This window comes from Tenebrio molitor, chromosome 1 (assembly GCF_963966145.1).
Source record: "Tenebrio molitor chromosome 1, icTenMoli1.1, whole genome shotgun sequence".
Taxonomy (NCBI): domain Eukaryota; kingdom Metazoa; phylum Arthropoda; class Insecta; order Coleoptera; family Tenebrionidae; genus Tenebrio; species Tenebrio molitor.
Window position 1 is genome coordinate 13,490,874 of NC_091046.1, and position 17,897 is coordinate 13,508,770.

The 17,897-nt window shown below is 31.5% G+C and overlaps 1 protein-coding gene and 1 long non-coding RNA gene across 5 annotated transcripts in view; one reads left to right on the forward strand and one right to left on the reverse strand.

Moving 5' to 3' along the window:
- LOC138122306 (irregular chiasm C-roughest protein) overlaps nt 1-17,897 on the forward strand; it is a 329,893-nt gene that overhangs the window by 67,314 nt on the left and 244,682 nt on the right. The window lies entirely within an intron of this gene.
- Nucleotides 8,445-9,287, reverse strand: LOC138141386 (uncharacterized). The gene is made up of 2 exons (XR_011163128.1): nt 8,649-9,287; nt 8,445-8,566 (listed from the first exon to the last, which is right to left on the reverse strand). It is a non-coding gene; the product is annotated as an uncharacterized lncRNA (long non-coding RNA).

Sequence of the window (17,897 nt, forward strand, 5' to 3'; positions counted from 1 at the left end):
TTGGATTTAAACAGCAACATGTTGACAGTCAATTTCCGTTGTTGATGAAATAATCTCAGCTTATTTTGTAAGCTTTACAATTTTATTGTTAATTATTTACAAATAAGGAGAAACTTGATCTTGAACTCTTTATTGTTATTTTTGTTTTTGTTGAAAAAACACAATTTTTCCCAGTAACACACAATAGTTATCATCTATCACAAATAAAGTTAAAAGATCTCAAGAGCTACCTCCAATAATTGCTTAGAAAGAAGCGTAGTGCAATAATTGTGACTATTCAATTCACCTGTTATTTTTCAAGTATTAACCAATAAAATAGCAGATATGTATTTACTTTCGTAGCCTAGCAACAGAAAATTCCAGCGAATATTCCACTAGTGGTCGAGGTGAATATGTATTTTAAACAATCCTTGATTATTATTTTTATTCAAGGAAATTATTACTTTCTTACGAAGTTAATTATAATAGTCTGTTGAATACAACTCGTATTCAAAGATAGTAGAACATTTTACTACTCGTGGTATTATAACTGATTATTCAAGTAAAACAAAATTGAAGGAAACCTGAATAATCACGATAGCAATAAGGATATATAGTTGACTCAAGGTGCAAAGAACCACTTGTCATTTGCAACAGCATTTTTTCAATGTTTTTGAACCAAATAAAGTCACAAAGAGACCAGAAAATCATAATTTGGATTAAATATTTTCCATATAAGTACTTACAGTTTTAAAGTAATTTCAAATGAATAATTCCGTAAAAATGCTGTTGCAGAGGCAAAGTGGTTTTTTGCAACTTGAGTCAACTTTATGTTTACGTCGATATCATCCCTTCGTTATTAATTGGAAAGATATTTAAGTTTCATTGGAAGATCTCAAAAACTATTTTCAACATTTTAGTAAATGTGTATGGAATTGATGGAATAATGAACAATGGAAATACTACAATTTGGATGGTTGAAAAACTTTTTACTTCGTTTTTGTTCCTTTTTGATAATAAATTCTTGCCATGACTCAATTATAAAAAAGTGAATGTATGTATGTTGGTAGTTTTTTTAATGATCCAAGTAAGATAATCGTAGTAAGACATGGAGACTTTGTACATTACTAGAATTTTAATAGTGCGGTCAGTAAAAAGCCACATTGCTTTATTAAATTACTAAAACGTGAGTAAAATTTAAAGCAATCTTACGGTTAATTAATTACAAATAAAAATATCTCGTTAACGTAATTTTTAAACTTAAAAGTTTATATGTTCTTTATTCCTCAGGTTCTTTGAAATTTTATAGCAAATTTTGGAGGAATACGTCCTAAAGAATTTTTGTTTTCACTAGATAACATTTACGGTACAGATTTATTTTATTTCTCCTCAAGATCAATATTTTAGATTTTCAACACATTAGTGACTTTTTTCGTGTTAGTAGGGGAAATGGATAACATTCCGACTCGTGCCCTTGTTTGTTGAATATTTGTCATGCAATGCTTTTTCTACAAAATCTACCTTTAGGTTGAGTTAGTTCAACCAATAATTTTTTCGAGTACTATTCCGGACAGGAAATCTTGGCCACAATTGACATTTAACTGACAAATACACTGCCCCAAAAAAGTTAAGAATATTGGTGTTTGTGAACAAGAAAGGAAGAACAGGGATCATAATCGATACACATGTGTAATTCCATTCATTTTCAGCCAAATCAATACAGAATGGAACTAAAAAAAAATTAAAACCTTTGAAATTAAATAAAAATAAATTAAATGAAATAATTTTTGTTTTAATTTCAAATAATCAGTATTTCGTCGTCGTACTTCTCTAATACGACGAAATAAGTTGTCAATATCTTCCTGGGGGATCTGTTGCCACAAAATAGGGAAGAGTATTTTTGGATACTTCCCGTTGAAAACTTCGTTTGGACGTAATTAAAAAATACGATTTTCTAAAATCTCTAGTTTTAACCGAGGGAAAACTAAATTTTTTTAAAATGTAACATTTCCGCGTTTCTTATACATATCTTGATACGATGTTTCGCAACGTTGAAATCGCTACTCCTTCTTTGACAAAATGGGAAACTAACTTAAATTTATTCCCTTCTGCAGCACTTTCACAATATTAGCAAACTCTTTTAGCATCTCCCTCTTGACATGATATTGTGAAATGAGAGAATGAGTTTTCTCAAGGCAATAGCAAACAAACTACATAAATTATCATACCATGAAATCATGTGGATATAGTTGATTTATTCCAATTTATTTTATTAGGTACTTCTCTCTGTTGACTGTACAGGGTCTTTCAGAACTGGCGGACCAAAATAATACGGTGAAATCACCATCTTCTGGGAATAATAGGAAAAATATTTTAAAAAATCCATCCTCATTGGATTTTAAAATAAGAACGTATTTGACATCAGTGATTTCAATTTTTTTAAATTGTTTACGATTTGCTCAAAAAAAATGTTAAAAGAGTTTTAGTACCTAAGTCATTTTCTGGTATACAGCACATCCTTAATAAGTTACTGTTTTATAAAATTACAAGATTTGTCTGTGGCTGACAAACTTCTTAAATTTAAACATATATCGGGTGTGTCAAAAATGTCGGACCGGCGATTTAGTAGCATAGCATGGTATAACATACACCCCGATTTTGTATCAAAAACTGTTCTGCAGCTTTCAGTTAAACAAAAAACTCTCAGAAAGTGAAAATGAAAATGGCAACAACGCAATAGGTAACTAAAAAATACCTTATGTAGTTGTCATGGTTACATTTTTTTTCTCTTAAGCCTGTATGACACGATGCTAAATTTTGTAGAAAATTTGTTAGAAAATGAGAGAACGAACGATCAGGATCTGACAAAGACAGACTATGATCCTGATCGTTCATTGGTCCTATCGAGCGTCTCTCTCATTTTCTAACAAATTTTCTACAAAATTTAGCATCGTGTCAAACAAGCTTTAGTCATTGGTCAAAACGCCTAATAACATTCACACTGGGATGCCTTCCGTTAGGAAAACACGTGGTGTGTGTCTTTGCAGCTATATGCTGCCTTATTTTCTGCGGCATCAAGGGCTAAATACATATTAAAATATTCATCTGCGGTAAAATCCATTTTGAAAACAATTTTAAAACTGTCACAATTTCATTGATATTTATTTTATAAAGGTGTTTTTTTCCGTTGCTATGATATAGTTGCAATGTTGCCGCGTTTGATAACTAGTTGCCCATACCAAATTTCATCATATTTAACACTGACGAAGAAACACATTTCAAACGTATTCGTGAAATGAATTTTTGGATATCTGCTGAGGGCACCTTTGAATGTTGACACATACAATTGTGTTCCCACATCAATAACAGGATGATTTAGTTTTACAGGTAGCTCCAAAAGCTCTTGCGCGTTAACGAAAGGCGAAAAGCAAAAAAAAAAAATTCTACATGTTCCATGATTACCCTAAATTGTGTACCTTCTTTGGTGTCCGTCCTTTTTGACACACCCGATATTATGTACTACTATAACACGGCACCATCACCATTTTAAACCTAAATTCTCGCAAAATAATTTTAAAGTATTCGATTCTGTCAAAAATGAATAATATTTTTATATGTAATCAGTTAATCACTAATCAAAATGAAACGAATTTATAAAATATGTTTGGATTTCGCTTAACTATAAATATTTAAAATAACTGAATCATTTAAATTTCAGTTATGGAAATAAATAATTTGTTACATTTTTATTAGTAGACAATCAGTTTTAATAATTATTATTCGTGTATAAAATGTTATTACATCGTTAAATAATAAATACAACAGTTTTCCTACGATTTTTTCAGTCTTGTATTATTGACATCCCTTGAGTTCAGCTGTTTTGTTGACATGTTACAAAAATAACAAAGATTGTCATTTCCATTTTTAAACAAAATAAAAGACGACATCATTTTTATGGAAGTAGTTGCCGTAGAATTTTATTTGAAGTAATGTGGAGAATTGACTGTACAACATAAAATTCAAAAAGAAGGTTTTACTTTGGTTGTTAACACGTACGAGTATATGTGACATAAAATATTCATTATGTTAAAGATAACAGCAGATAAGTACCCTTGGTGGGGTATCTACGTATATCACACAGTGTATAGTATACATTTTTCATTTACAAGATGTTATGCGCCGATAATAATAACATTTCATGTTTACACTAGAAATATTACAGAAAAGAAAAATCAAAAAATCGTCAGCAAAACTCAGTCTACAAGGTGTCCCACCTAAGACTTTCGGGTCTTATATTTCTATTGTTTATGGACCGATTTTTGTGAAATTTGCAAGATAGGTATTCTAATGAATCCAGAATAAATTACTGGTAATAAAATGTCCGACTAATTTAAATTTAAATGCTACTAGTCTTCACGTCCACTAATACAAATATGTTGTAAAACGTTAGCAATAATTTTAGGTTTCCTTTGGAAATATGCGTCCAGGAAAATGGTGGTACAACAAGAATTGCAGAAATGTCCAAAATTTTACAATGATGCTCATTTGTTTCATGGATATACTCATTTTAATGCCTTTTGGAAAATTAATACGGTTTGTTCCTCTTTTTCTTGTAGTACGGCTGCCTTCAGGAATTTTTGCGGAAGTCATTGTTTATTGTTGTTCTACAGTTTAGTAGAAACTTTAAACGATTTCATTCACAAATAAAGGGGTTAAAATGGCGTTTTTAAGACTGGAGGTATGTACTTGAATAACGAGAGATTAACCATAAATAATAGAGATATAAAATCTAAGTCATATGTGGGGCAGCCTGCATACAGGCTGTTTGATAAAAAACGCCTCAACCCATAACTTTTTTATTTATTATCCGATTTCAATGAACAAAAAAACCAAAGATATGGTTTTTCAAGCGCTACAAAACAGCTATAAAATTTATTTTTTTGGCGTTATCTTCAATAGCTAACGATAGTCAACATTTTTTTGTAAATAGACACATGTAGTTTTTTAGGCTTGGACTGGTAAGGTTTTTTTTTTTCTGAATCTCATGATGTATTGAAAGTTATCATTTGGTTCATAGCTAACTGAAAAAAAAAACAATTTTCTGTGGTTCAGCTTATTATAAAATTTTTTAAGAGTGCCGTGAAAAACAATCGGAATCCATATACGATAAATGTCATCTAAACTTGAGCTTAGAAATTTTCATCTGCTTTTTTAAACTTTTTTTATTTAAGTGTAAAATAACGACATTGTCAGTCATGCAAGATAGCAGTCATTTGACTATTATTTTATGTTCGAGTGTAATAATAATCGCAATTAGTAAAAAATAAAAAGTTAATAGAAAAAATTATTATTATTATTATTATTATTATTCATGTTTTACAAGAAAATAATAATAAAACTCTTCAAGATTGCACCTGAAAATTTTCAAACTCACACTTGACATTTGTTGCTATTTGTATTCCAATTGTTTTTCACGCCACACTTGAAAATTTCATAATAAGCTGAACCACAATTAAAAATTGTTTTTTTTTTCAGTCAGTTATGGAGCAAACGATAACTTTTAATACATGATTAGATTCAGAAAAAAAAACTTTACCAGACTGAGCCTAAAAAACTACATGTGTCCATTAAAAAAAAAAGTTGACTATCGTTAGCTACTGAAAATAACGTCAAAAAAAATTATTTTATGGCTGCTTCATAGCGCATGAAAAACCATATCTTTGGTTTTTTTGTTCATTGAAATCGGATAATAAATAAAGAAATTATTGGTTGAGGCGTTTTTTACCAAACAGCCTGTATTTTTTTTTTCGGTGTAAAATTGGAATTGTATCGGGTGTTTTTTAAATTTCACCTCATAGTAGGCGTTGAAGAGTCGATTGTGAACGCACCACTCGTGTAAAACGTAAGAAAACAGCTGATCCCTGATCCATAACCTGTATAGTGCGTTCACAAGCGACTCTTTAACGCCTACTATGAGGTGAAATTTAAAAAAACACCCGATATTTTCACCCTGTTTTCATTTTAAAAAATCCATATCTCAGGAACTATAATTTAAAAGGTAGATACACGAGTAAAATAATAATAATAATATATTTGGCGGAGTCCTTTTACAAATTACAGGATTTAATAATGTATCCAGATCTGGAAAAAAACAGTTGGTTCACATTTAAAGCAAACGTCATTTGGGGGAAACGGAGAGGGGTGGAAAATTCTAAATAAAAATAAATTTATTATGTTCAGAAAATATGTCTTCAATCATCCTTGTTGCATTAATATCTGCCCACACGCCTAGATGTAAAACAGCTTTAATAAACTCTTTTAGTTACTTCAAATTCTCATATTTTGATAATTAACAAAGCTTTTACAAAACGTTCATAGGGAAGTTTAATTCTAGAAAGCTTTAAAAACCATTCACAGAATTGTACACATTGCGTCAGTTCAGCTGGAAGTAGCCTTTGAACTGCAATTAATCCTTGGCGAATATTGCACGACACGTTCCTAAATATACCCCCGTTTGTTGTGACTAATTATATAAATTGAAATTTTTCAATTCATTTTCTGTTATACCTCTAACTCTCTGAACAGTTTGGAGTACGTATTGATAGTCGTTCACTTCCACTCTTTTGTTCTACATTTATTGTTTCACGAAATATAGGTATACTAAGGACTACGTAACATTTTATCTGCCCCGCCCATTACATTTTCTTAATTACCAATCAAATAGGTTGTTAAGACGATCTGATTTACACAGAAAAAAATTCGAATTGTCTTCATGACATTTTATTTTTTTAAACCTAAAACAATAATTGTGGACTTGACAGCAAAATTCTAACCTTAACTTTTTTACGTGGCAAGTGTGATGAAAAATTATACAGATTGAATCTGGCTTTGATTCTCATTGGTCAATTTATGTGGGCGGAGCAGATAAAAAGTTATAACGGCAATACTATAGTTTGCCACATCGATCTACAGTTACTTCAAATAATTTGTAGTCAACCAAATCTTCTGCAAATTCCAGCTGCTGTTTTTCCTAAGATTTCTGTAATGAATAACTACTACCCTTAGCCAATTTTTGTTCCAATATATTTTGTGCAAAAGAGATGATACATCACAGCTTGCTAACTAAATAACTTTTGCCACTGCCATACTGGGACATTTTTTTAACATTGAACATAGCCCATACTTATTCCCTATGTTCAGTTTTAAAAAACACAGGTCAATGCATGTACGTAATCACGTAACCAAGGTAACGAAAATAAGTACTTGACAGTTTAACAAAATGGTCAAGTTATTTGAAGAAGAAATACACATAATGCAGTTATTCTATGCCAATCAGAGCATTAGAAATGTGCGTGACATTTCCAATGCAACACATGATAGACCAATTCCATCAATCGGAACAATTTTTAACATTACTTCAAAATCTCTGGTGTTCGGTATAGTTGGTTGCATAGCAACTCACAATGCATTGATCTGTGTTTTTTAAAATTGAACATAGGGAATAAGTATGGACTATGTTCAGAATTAAAAAAATGTCCCGGTATGTACTGTCGCGAGCAATAAATTTTGGTCGTCAAGGTCATCCTTTGACACAATGGAAAATGCTCTACTATGAAACGGGCATAACCTCTAATAAATTCTATTTGCCTTGTGTTGTCAAGATCTTGTCAACAACTAAGTTGGCACCCTAGCTTCTGACACATCCGTCTCTATCTGCGAAATAATTTTTACTCTGTTAAAATACAATACTGGGGCCATAGTTAAGCAGGCAAAATTTTTAATTTGTGACAGTAGTGAGAAATTAATTTCAAAATGACCTTGGCGACCAAGATTTAATGCTCACGACTGTATGATTGTCACTTCCATTAACCGAAAGAAAAACAAATATGAAATCACTCGATCACATTTTTTTCCACGCTCAATAGTAACGTGCGATCAATTAAAAAAAAATCGAGTTACCTGGATTGTGTTATTCTGATGCTTTGATTGGTTCAAACCACCATTTTCGCCTACTCTAATTGTTTTTTTATTTGATCGCACGGTGTTAAGGTGGTTGTATGAAAGTTTCAAATTTGCTCGGACGTTGAAAGAAGTTCAAATCTACTGTCAATGATCTTGATACTCATCGCGCAGCAAATTTTTTAATATTAATTCGTTGTGAATTTTTTTCTCTACTCTACGGTCAGAAAAATCAGTGTTATGATAGTTCTAAACCGTCCAACGTCTACCCAGTGTATAATTTCTGAATCAGTTCTTAATAACTTGCTACAAATAGACAGGTTAACTTACATCCTTATGGATTTTTCCTTTGACAATCCCTAAGATATCTTTATCTGCTCAAAAAAATAAACTGAGTGGTTATTTCTTAAGCACTAAAGGAAACAGCAAATAAGTTTCACATATGTTGCTGTCAATAAATGTCAGTCAATACCTTGCCCGCAAGGGACAACAAATGATAAACCACATTTTTATAGCTGTAGTCATTTATTTTGATATGATTTATCAAAGCTTGCGTATTCTTTCAAATATGTTTATTCACAGTGCTTGTCATGAGGAAGATAACCATCTCGGATAATTTGACATTTCGCTAAAAACACATTTTCTAGTATTAGAAATCTCAACGAAGGCTTGTCATATTCAATTTCACGGCGAATGCTTCAAATACATACACTTGACTGGCCATCTTGAGGGCACCTGCTGCTAGTTCACATGTGCGAGTTTATCCCCATATCTTTTTCTCTGTTCATCAATCACAATTTTGAGTTATTATGTGACATTTCATAAATCATTTGTTTATTGGAACGGACGTTCGCGATTGAAAAGTCAATCGTTCTGATTGAAAGTGCAATTAAACGTATCGTTTTGTATTTAAACCTCCGTTCGGCTTCGAAAATGTTGCATCCGTGTTTCCATCCGTGCGATTCGTTGATATGTACAAGATCGAATTACAGACTGTGCAACATGGTGTGAATATCCATCCATTCTTCACCGGACTGTCAACGCCGTCTGTTTGATGTGCGATCTACAGAGTTGAATTGCCCCAGCTTCGACCCGGAAAAATTTATAACCAAACAATTTATCGACCGAAAATATTTTTACCAAACTTTTTTTTTATACATACGGGTACATATTTACAAAACTTATGTAATTTGGTAGCGGTAGCTTCTCTGCAAATCGATAACTTTGCAAAATCAGACTGGTGCAGATAAAACGTCAACCCTTTCTAACGACATTCACGCCATGACATGACCCATTTTCAGATTGGGAATCGAAACATTTTTTGTCGTGAAAAGATTCTGACAAGGCAATTTATAAAACCGGACTTGACTAAGTTATTTTTAAATTTTCTCAAAACAAAACCCCGCTGAAGTAGAAAATTCTTCGGTATGTCGTCTGGAGGTCTTTAAAAGTTCGTCGATGATGAGCGATTAATTAATGATAACTAATTACGCAACACTTGGAATTTTGATGTCTCTGCCTTAAACTAGAATTAGTTAAAATATTATACACAGCTACAAGAAACTTTTTTAGGTGATTTTAAGTTTTAATTAGGTTGTTGATGTTGACGTTCGATAGTACGTTTATTAAGTTTAAGAGATAATTCCTATCCAATACTAATCTGATATGCTGCCAAATTTCACTTGAAACTTCTTATTAATAAGCTTATTAACAAACCCTGAACTTTTTAGCATGTAAATTCCTATGGTCAGCGTTAAAAAAAGGCACTAGATAAGTTAATTTAGAGAAAAGAGAAAAAAGCTCCTGGGTTTCTTTAAAAGAAATTCAAATGAGAGTACATAATACAGATTTTTAGGGACGTGTTGTAACCAAAAGCTTGAACTAGGAAAGAATTTATTGGATCAAGTTGTCATTGCGTTGTTTTACGTTTTATTAGTCGCGAGGAAATTGGAGTATACGAGCTTATCCTCACATCAGTGCTCACTTTCCCTGAAGGTATTTGAATCATCCATCTCCCTTTCTATTAATTGCTTTTATATCAAAATTTATCAACCTCAGCTTTACTTAGGCATATGGAGTGTTTTTCTCTCTCTGGTAAAGGTAGATTGGCTACGTTTGTATTACTGGGTTTCTGCTCTTCTGGGTTACTCTTTCTTGCTCTACTGGCTATCCCTCATTAAAGTAGTAACTATTCAAAATGTCTGATCCATTATTCCAAATCTATCTATTAAATGGCTTGGATTTTTTCTTTGTATGTATAAAAATTTAGATTTTTTAATAGATAATAAATTAATTTGTAATAGAATTATCCATGAATCCGACATCGTATGTCGTTACTTGAACTCCACGCTCGCTCCAATAAACGCAGCTTGAAACACAGGTTATTCGTCACAACTGACATTTAAGAAAAAGTTAAAATACGGCGATTAAAATTGCACGTTTATGCAGACAATAAACATTTTTCCAAAAACTCTTTCTTTTTTCACAATTTCATTTAATCAAGCCAATATGACATTTATGTCAAAATTTACGAAACTATATAGTTAATTAACAAGTGTTCAATTGAAATGTTCATCAAGTTGGCTTTGACTTTATTTTTTAAAAGACAACAACATCGTAAATTACGTTGGTTAGACAAAGATAGCGACAAAGATCAAAGCCAATTTGATGAACTTTTCAATTGAACACGTGTTATGTTTGATGTTTTTTTAAATCAAAAAACAAATATGTAGCATCCACGTTAGCGTTGCAAATGTATTGCTGGTTGTATTTTCAATTCCGTTGGGCTCATTATCACTGGTGAAATACCCTATATTAAATGTTATTTGGCACAGAAGATATTGTGACTTTCATTTGAAAACATTATTCTAATTCCACACTTTCACTTATTTTTATTTGTCATTTAAAAAGACAATACATTTGTAAAAATTAAACAAAATAATATTTTGCGCCAAGCACATTCTTCGAAATATTTCTTTTAATGAAAACCACAAAATATGAGTATGCTCGTGTAAATAACGTGCTGATTCAAACCTAATGCTTCCACATGACTGACTGACATTTTTCTCTAGTACATATTTGAATGAGGTGTCGCACATTTCGAAATTTCATTAGAATTAGAGCCGTAGTGCAGACACTTTCAGTTATATCAGACTTGCACCGAAGGTGCGAGTAACGAAATTTTCTCACTACCTTCTCGACTTGTGATAGGGAATACCAATAAGGAAATCTTGTTGGAGTCAAAGTAAAGTTTAAAATTAATTTAGGGCGCTTAATGATTCGTGAAAATTCTTTAGTTTGACATCTACGAAATGAACCCTGATTTCCACCGAAAATACTTTGCATAATCAATCTTTCCAATTAAATTGCTTGAGCGATTTCATCGCATTAAACTGCTGCGTAATAACCTAACTAATATCAGATTAATATTGTACGTTCCTCGGGTTAAACTTGGTAGATATTTTAACACTTGCTGGATGAATGTTGTTGCATGTATCTATCCGCGTGTTTATAATATAATCTCCACATTGATTTAAAATTAATTCATTGATTTTATTATTCCTTACACATTTTATGACAGTATAAAAGAATAAAATTGGTAAAATTCTTTAATAAAAGATGTTAACATTAAAAATAAAATTGTTTAATTTTTTTTAAGTAGCGAGAAATTGTGGAAATATGTATGTTGTTTATGTTAGGATGAAAAATCATTTTATTTTGGCATCACTCCAGAGACCAGAGAAGCAAAAATTTTAAATCTTCTACACACACTGACGAAACCTTACCATACATAATATTTCATGTTGACAGAATTTGAATTTGATATCAATATATGGAACGGATAAAATATTTTAAACAAACAAGTTATACATATGTAATTGTGGTATCTTAAGACAATTTCCAAATAAAGAAATATGTATGTAAATAGACATCAAGTAACACTTGATTGTCTCTTTATTCTATTTTCGATCCGAATTCTGTATCGCCGTTGAAAATACAGCACAAATTACATTTATTTACAAACTGGTGATATAAAAAGGTTAGATGTTTCTTGATAAAGAACATTACAACTTGGTGAAATTAAAAATCTACGATTTTGATTAAACACAAAATTTAAAACGATGGAAACTGTTGTTATGTCTACATTGTAGAATTGTCGGTTATATTCGCCATAAATCAGGATCATGTTTTCTCATCGTCGAATACGTTTTAATCCTTGTATTTTAACTTATTCGTAAATGTCAGTTAAGTTAAAACAATACATACATTTAAAATAGCCACGTTTACTTTGGAAATGTATTGTGGGTTGCAATTTCAATTTCGCCGGGCTCATTATCACTCGTGAAATACCCTGTATATCATCACCATATAAAACGAATAATTTCTACACTTTTATTAGGTTCAGGAACTCTCCTTATTGATTTACAATTAAACCGCAGGGTTGTGGAATTTTGTCTTGTGTCAAGTGATTTGATAAAGAATTATTACTAACAACAATTCAACTAAATTTGTGGTCAAGCAGGCCGTGATTTTCTCTCTCTTTTCCAAACGGAGATCATCATTTTAGTTGACAGATGCGTAACCTCATTTGGATCGTGGTAAATGACAATTTGGAGTTTTCGGTTCATTTTATATTCTTTCCCTCGATCTTCAACGGTTTCCGAAATTCGTCGTCCACTTCCACTCTTTCGTTCTAAACTTCCTTTTTTACAAAATATTTGAAACGGATGAAACTACTCCATACGTTAACGAAAGCAAAAGCAAGCACAAAGCCATTTGCTCATTTTCAATTAAAACTTTACTAAACAAAGCGTATAACGGAAAGAAAGCAGAATTTATCTATCTATCAATATCTGTTTAGCTATAAAGGTTATTCACCTACGTAATATTTTACTCCAAGTACTCTCCTGTTTGTTGTCTTTTTCGTATACAACATACCATACATGTTCCCATTTTCCCACTATTTACATATCTTTGTAGGTAAATAAATAGGTACAACATTTTATTTTTAGTTACGCATTTGTGTTTATTCAAAAACATTTTTCTATTCAAGCAACATAACGATTAAAGCTTGATGTTCAGTACAATAATGACACCATTTATGTGAAACTTAAATAACGTAAAGAAAGACCAGATAATAAAAGGAAGATTTTATGTGACGGTATGAAAAATTAATGCAACATTATGATGCTATTCGGCTTTTATTAAGTGCTGAATTATTTAACATTTTTTTCAATACAATGTACAAAGTGAATCTGAATGTAATGAGTAAATAACAACCCACAAAAATTGCTAATATTTGATGTCATCCAAAAATTTGTATCAGCGGAAGCCGATTAAAGACTTTATTGGAATGTATTTCCCCAATGTTGGTAAACATCAACCCTTGTTTCAGCAGTTATCATTATTCTGACAGAATGAATGTACATTTGAGTTGCTTATTAAAAACAGAATCTAGCTTGTCAGAGAACAGAAAATAATTATTTTCATGATCTAGTGTTGTTTAATCCCAGTATTTGAATCATTTCCATGTTTCAATATTTGTTTTTTTATTTAAAATCAACCAACCATAATAACAGTTCCAATAATTATATTCGTATTATCATAAAAATTATTATCTCTGCAACAGTGTAAATTTTCATAGAATTCTGTTTTTTGTATTATGTCCGGTTTAAAGCAAAAACAGTTTAAAGCATTGCCTGAATAATTCAATGCTAAATCAAACACAAAATACATCTTCTAAAGTGGAAGTAGAGTGAAGTACTACTCCTGTAAACTAAAAAGTGCTGGTTCAATACTGAAGCTATCGCTAAAAGCTTGTGTTCCAAATCCCAATGGACTAGCTAATGCACGCTTCAAAGGGATTTACTCATTCCAACAGTACAGGCGCTGATATAACTTTCCATTCTTTTTTTAGTGAGAAAAGTGTTTCATACCTTTTTATAACTAATACGTTAAAGAATTCGACATACGGGAGAGAAGCAGAGAGTATCACATACTCGTACTTATGTTACTTTACGGCATACAGTATGCAAACACGATACATATATAGGTATACAGAGTGTATTAAAAATGGCTTATAATATTTATGTCGTGCGAATCTACGCGAAATACCAAACAAAAAACTTTAATTCGAATTTGGTCTTAACAAATATTTTAAAAATTATTATTATGTATTATCAAAAATGAGATTAATGACAGTCCTTGTTACTTTCTGACTTTACTCAAATTCGAAAAATCACCCTAGCTTAGTTGCGATGAAGCAAAAGATTCAAAATGTATGAACAGCATTTAATAGTTATTTTTCTACTTTGCGTTCGTACTGATGCTATTACGATACTGTTTTGCGTATCGTAATAGGAAAAGGCGTGATATAATAATAATATGTACTAAAAATAGTGAAATTTAATTTTTTCATTTGGACGGATACTGTGGTGTCGCGGCAGACCGCAGACGTGACCTTGGGTGGAATCCTTCAACTTTAACGGTTTTAACTTTTAAATTATTTTTTTTCTTTGAAAAAGTGGCAAAGTAGAAAAAATACTGTATGACATCTCGTTTATAAGGCATTTTATCGCACTTAAAACCGTGCGTGCGATAAAATGCTTCTTATAAGACTCGTATCATAATATACTATTACATAATTAGTGGGATAAGAGCAATATTACAGAACTCGAGTGTGCAGATTGCAGATGACGAGGGCGTTAGCCCGAGTTCATCTGTAATCACACGAGTTTTAGCCCACGTGTTATGTACAAAATATTATCTAAGACCGCCCCCAATTTAAAAAAAGGTAAGTCTTATCTATTGAGTTTTGCCTGTGAAATAAATGAGTTTCATTACCGCACTCAGTGTGATAAGAATTTACTTATCCCACTGAGTGAGGTAATGAAACTCATTTATCCCAGTAATGCAGTAATGAAAATGCGTGAGGTAATGAAGTTCTTATCCCACTCAAAATTAGTGGGATAAGTATCATTTATTCCACGGGATTAGATAAAAAAATGAAAGTACACATAAACCAATAATTAAAATGGTAAAATTAGTGCTGGAATATTTTTTTTACTTGAGTTATGTGTTAGTGATGCTATTTAATGAATTTCTCCATTACAATCAAAGCAAATTCCAAGTTTGACTGTTCATAACTTCATGAGCAGAGGATTAACAGTACAAAATATTACTCGCATATATCTGTTATTTCGGTATTTAAACATATTTTCCAGTTTTTGGGTTACTTACGCGTTGCAAGTCATTTTATCACTTTTTAGAAAAATTGTTGTTTGTCTGGTTCTCTGGTCGAATCCAGATAGATAACCTAAAAACCAATGCATCGATTTTCTTCAAACAAATTTGTTATAAAGGGAACTTATGTACTATGTTTCTTCACGATGTGAAGTCAGGTATAGTTTGTCCAGCGAGAGATTTGTTGACATAAAAATCACTACGTAGAGAAAGTAGTACCTAACGCACGTAAAATTTGAAATATTTTTGCTCTGAAATTATGTTCTAATTAATGTATTCTAGTGCATTTTGTAGTGTTGGCTTAATTTAATACAATTTAAAATCTCCCAATCTCTCGCTGGACGAAGTATAGCTACACAGTACAGATAAATCTATGCCGTGTATAAGCGGTGCAGTGAGCTCTCTTCGTTTATTTCAGCTTCGTAGATTTTAATCTAAACGACATGTGATATTGTCACCTCACTTCTTATGCTTTTTACTTTGCAATCCTAAAAGCCAGGAGTGCATTTTTAACTGAAATTTTGCTTTAGTTTTCTTCTCAATACATACTTAATTGATTTTTTTAATTTGTTGAGTTAGGTCAGGTCAGTCAAAGTCGGGTTAAAACTTTGTAAACGGACTTAAATTTGTTTAAACTGACTGCAGCTACTTATTTTCTTTTCACAGCAGTTCAGTAGGTAGTTGGTCTGAGACAGCACCAGCAGCACTTACACGAACCTTTGGAGAAACTTTCAAATAAAAATTCGCCTTGATACTTATTGAGGGTGTCGTACTCTGTAATATACGCCAGCAAAACCGCAGGCAAAAAGCTAGTAAATAAATAATATTACAATGAAAGAAATACTTTGATGTGAACCTTGTCAAAAATTTGATGGTATGAATTATGTTTTGCAAATGCTCTTTTTTTTTACGACACTTAATTGAAATTTGTTTCTTATAAAGTATAAAGTGTAGAATTTAATTTATTGGTACTTAACTTTTTTTTGTTCCAGGTAATTAATAACATCAGACTCGGGTAACGCTGAGAGTGAGTAAAACTATTTCTTGTTCGTTTAGTCTAAATTATTACGACACAGAAAATACTAGCATAAGTATGTATATCTTACGTGGCATGATTGCATGTTATTCTAAAAATAACGGGTGAATGTCCTCATCATATTACAGGTTGTACAGCAGAAAAAGTTTTGTTTCATAAAACTTTTGATAAGTTTCCCAATAATAAAGTTTATAATATGAATAAAATTATATATTGTTCCCACATTTTTTATTATGCATTATAGAGGAATAACAGAGAGTAAAATGGTGAATGCGCCGGGTGAATGCTTTTTCAACAGCTATTACCATTAGATTGATAATCGTTAAAAGAAAATAGGACACGAAATACTCACAAGACACAAATGTTTTAAAGTATGTGTAATCTTAAAATAAAATGATTAGGTATAGATGCTAGTTTTATTAATGTTGGGTAATTAATGGAACGTATTTAAAGAAAATTGCACTAATTCTTCTGTTCTTTTAGTTTTTAAAGGAGTGTTATTACTTAAAAATTTTTAGTACAAAACAATTTTACACTTTTCTGGGTATTGGAAATATCTGCTGAGGCTGGTTGTCTTAATTACCCTCGTAAACTTTATTAAAAATATACTGTTTTTCAAACAAATAAACAAAAATAAAACATCAAGGACTTTTTTTGAGATTTTTGTTATTTAACAACAACTTTTCGCACAACTTAACTATTTCTCAACCGGAGCTTCCTGGATTAACTAGAGTTGCGCAAAAGGTCAGGAGAGTTTTCGCAACCTTTATTTACATTAAATGCGGAACCTATCTTTCTAATCGATTCTACACTAGTGTTCTCTGAATATCAGACTTATTTCAGTTATTCAACTCTTTCGAATTAATACGTTAAAATTGTGTAAATTTTCAGAAATACAAACATTAATCTTAAGGGTCCTCATCTCGAAGTAAAAACTCGAATTTCGAGGAATTTGGGTTGCATACTTTGTAAATGGTGAATCTATCATGACTGCTGAACCTTCTCAGCGGGAGTTCCTTACGGTCACAAAGTGCAGTGCGCTGAGAGCGGTCTTCCAGGTAGTTTGATTGTAAAATGCAAATATTCTTGGCGAGAAATATTATTTCTTTAATTTTGATATATCTCATAGTTTCTACTAGACAGTGGTCTAGTGGTAGAGGTACAGGTAAAATTATGAAAACTTATGGGACAATGATTATTATTTTCGGATCACAGGCTAAGAATTTAAATAAAATAGATTTCAAAAATTTGAAGCAGATAATATTAAATGAATAGATTAGAAATCAATTAAATGACTCAAATATCATGTTAGATAGTAATCTTTTTCTTGATTTGTAATTAGGGGTTATTTCTCAGAAACGATTATTTATTTGCCAAAAAAGATTATCACCCGATTTTATTTACTTACATCCTTCATACCCACCTAACACTAATGAGTAAGATCATTTCTGCTAAATTCTTGATTATTATTGGGGATGAGCGAATAGCTACAGAGGGGGTCTCTAATACAAGTACATATAAATACATTATGAATGTAAGAAAGCCTTTACTTGTTATTTGCAGTTTGAAAGTTTTCATTCTATGTGAATACGTGAGCTTCTAAACGTTGTTTATCTGATTTGTAGTGCTGCAACTTCAATTTGGATATACAGCGTGTACCAGAGTTGGGAAAAAGCTCCAA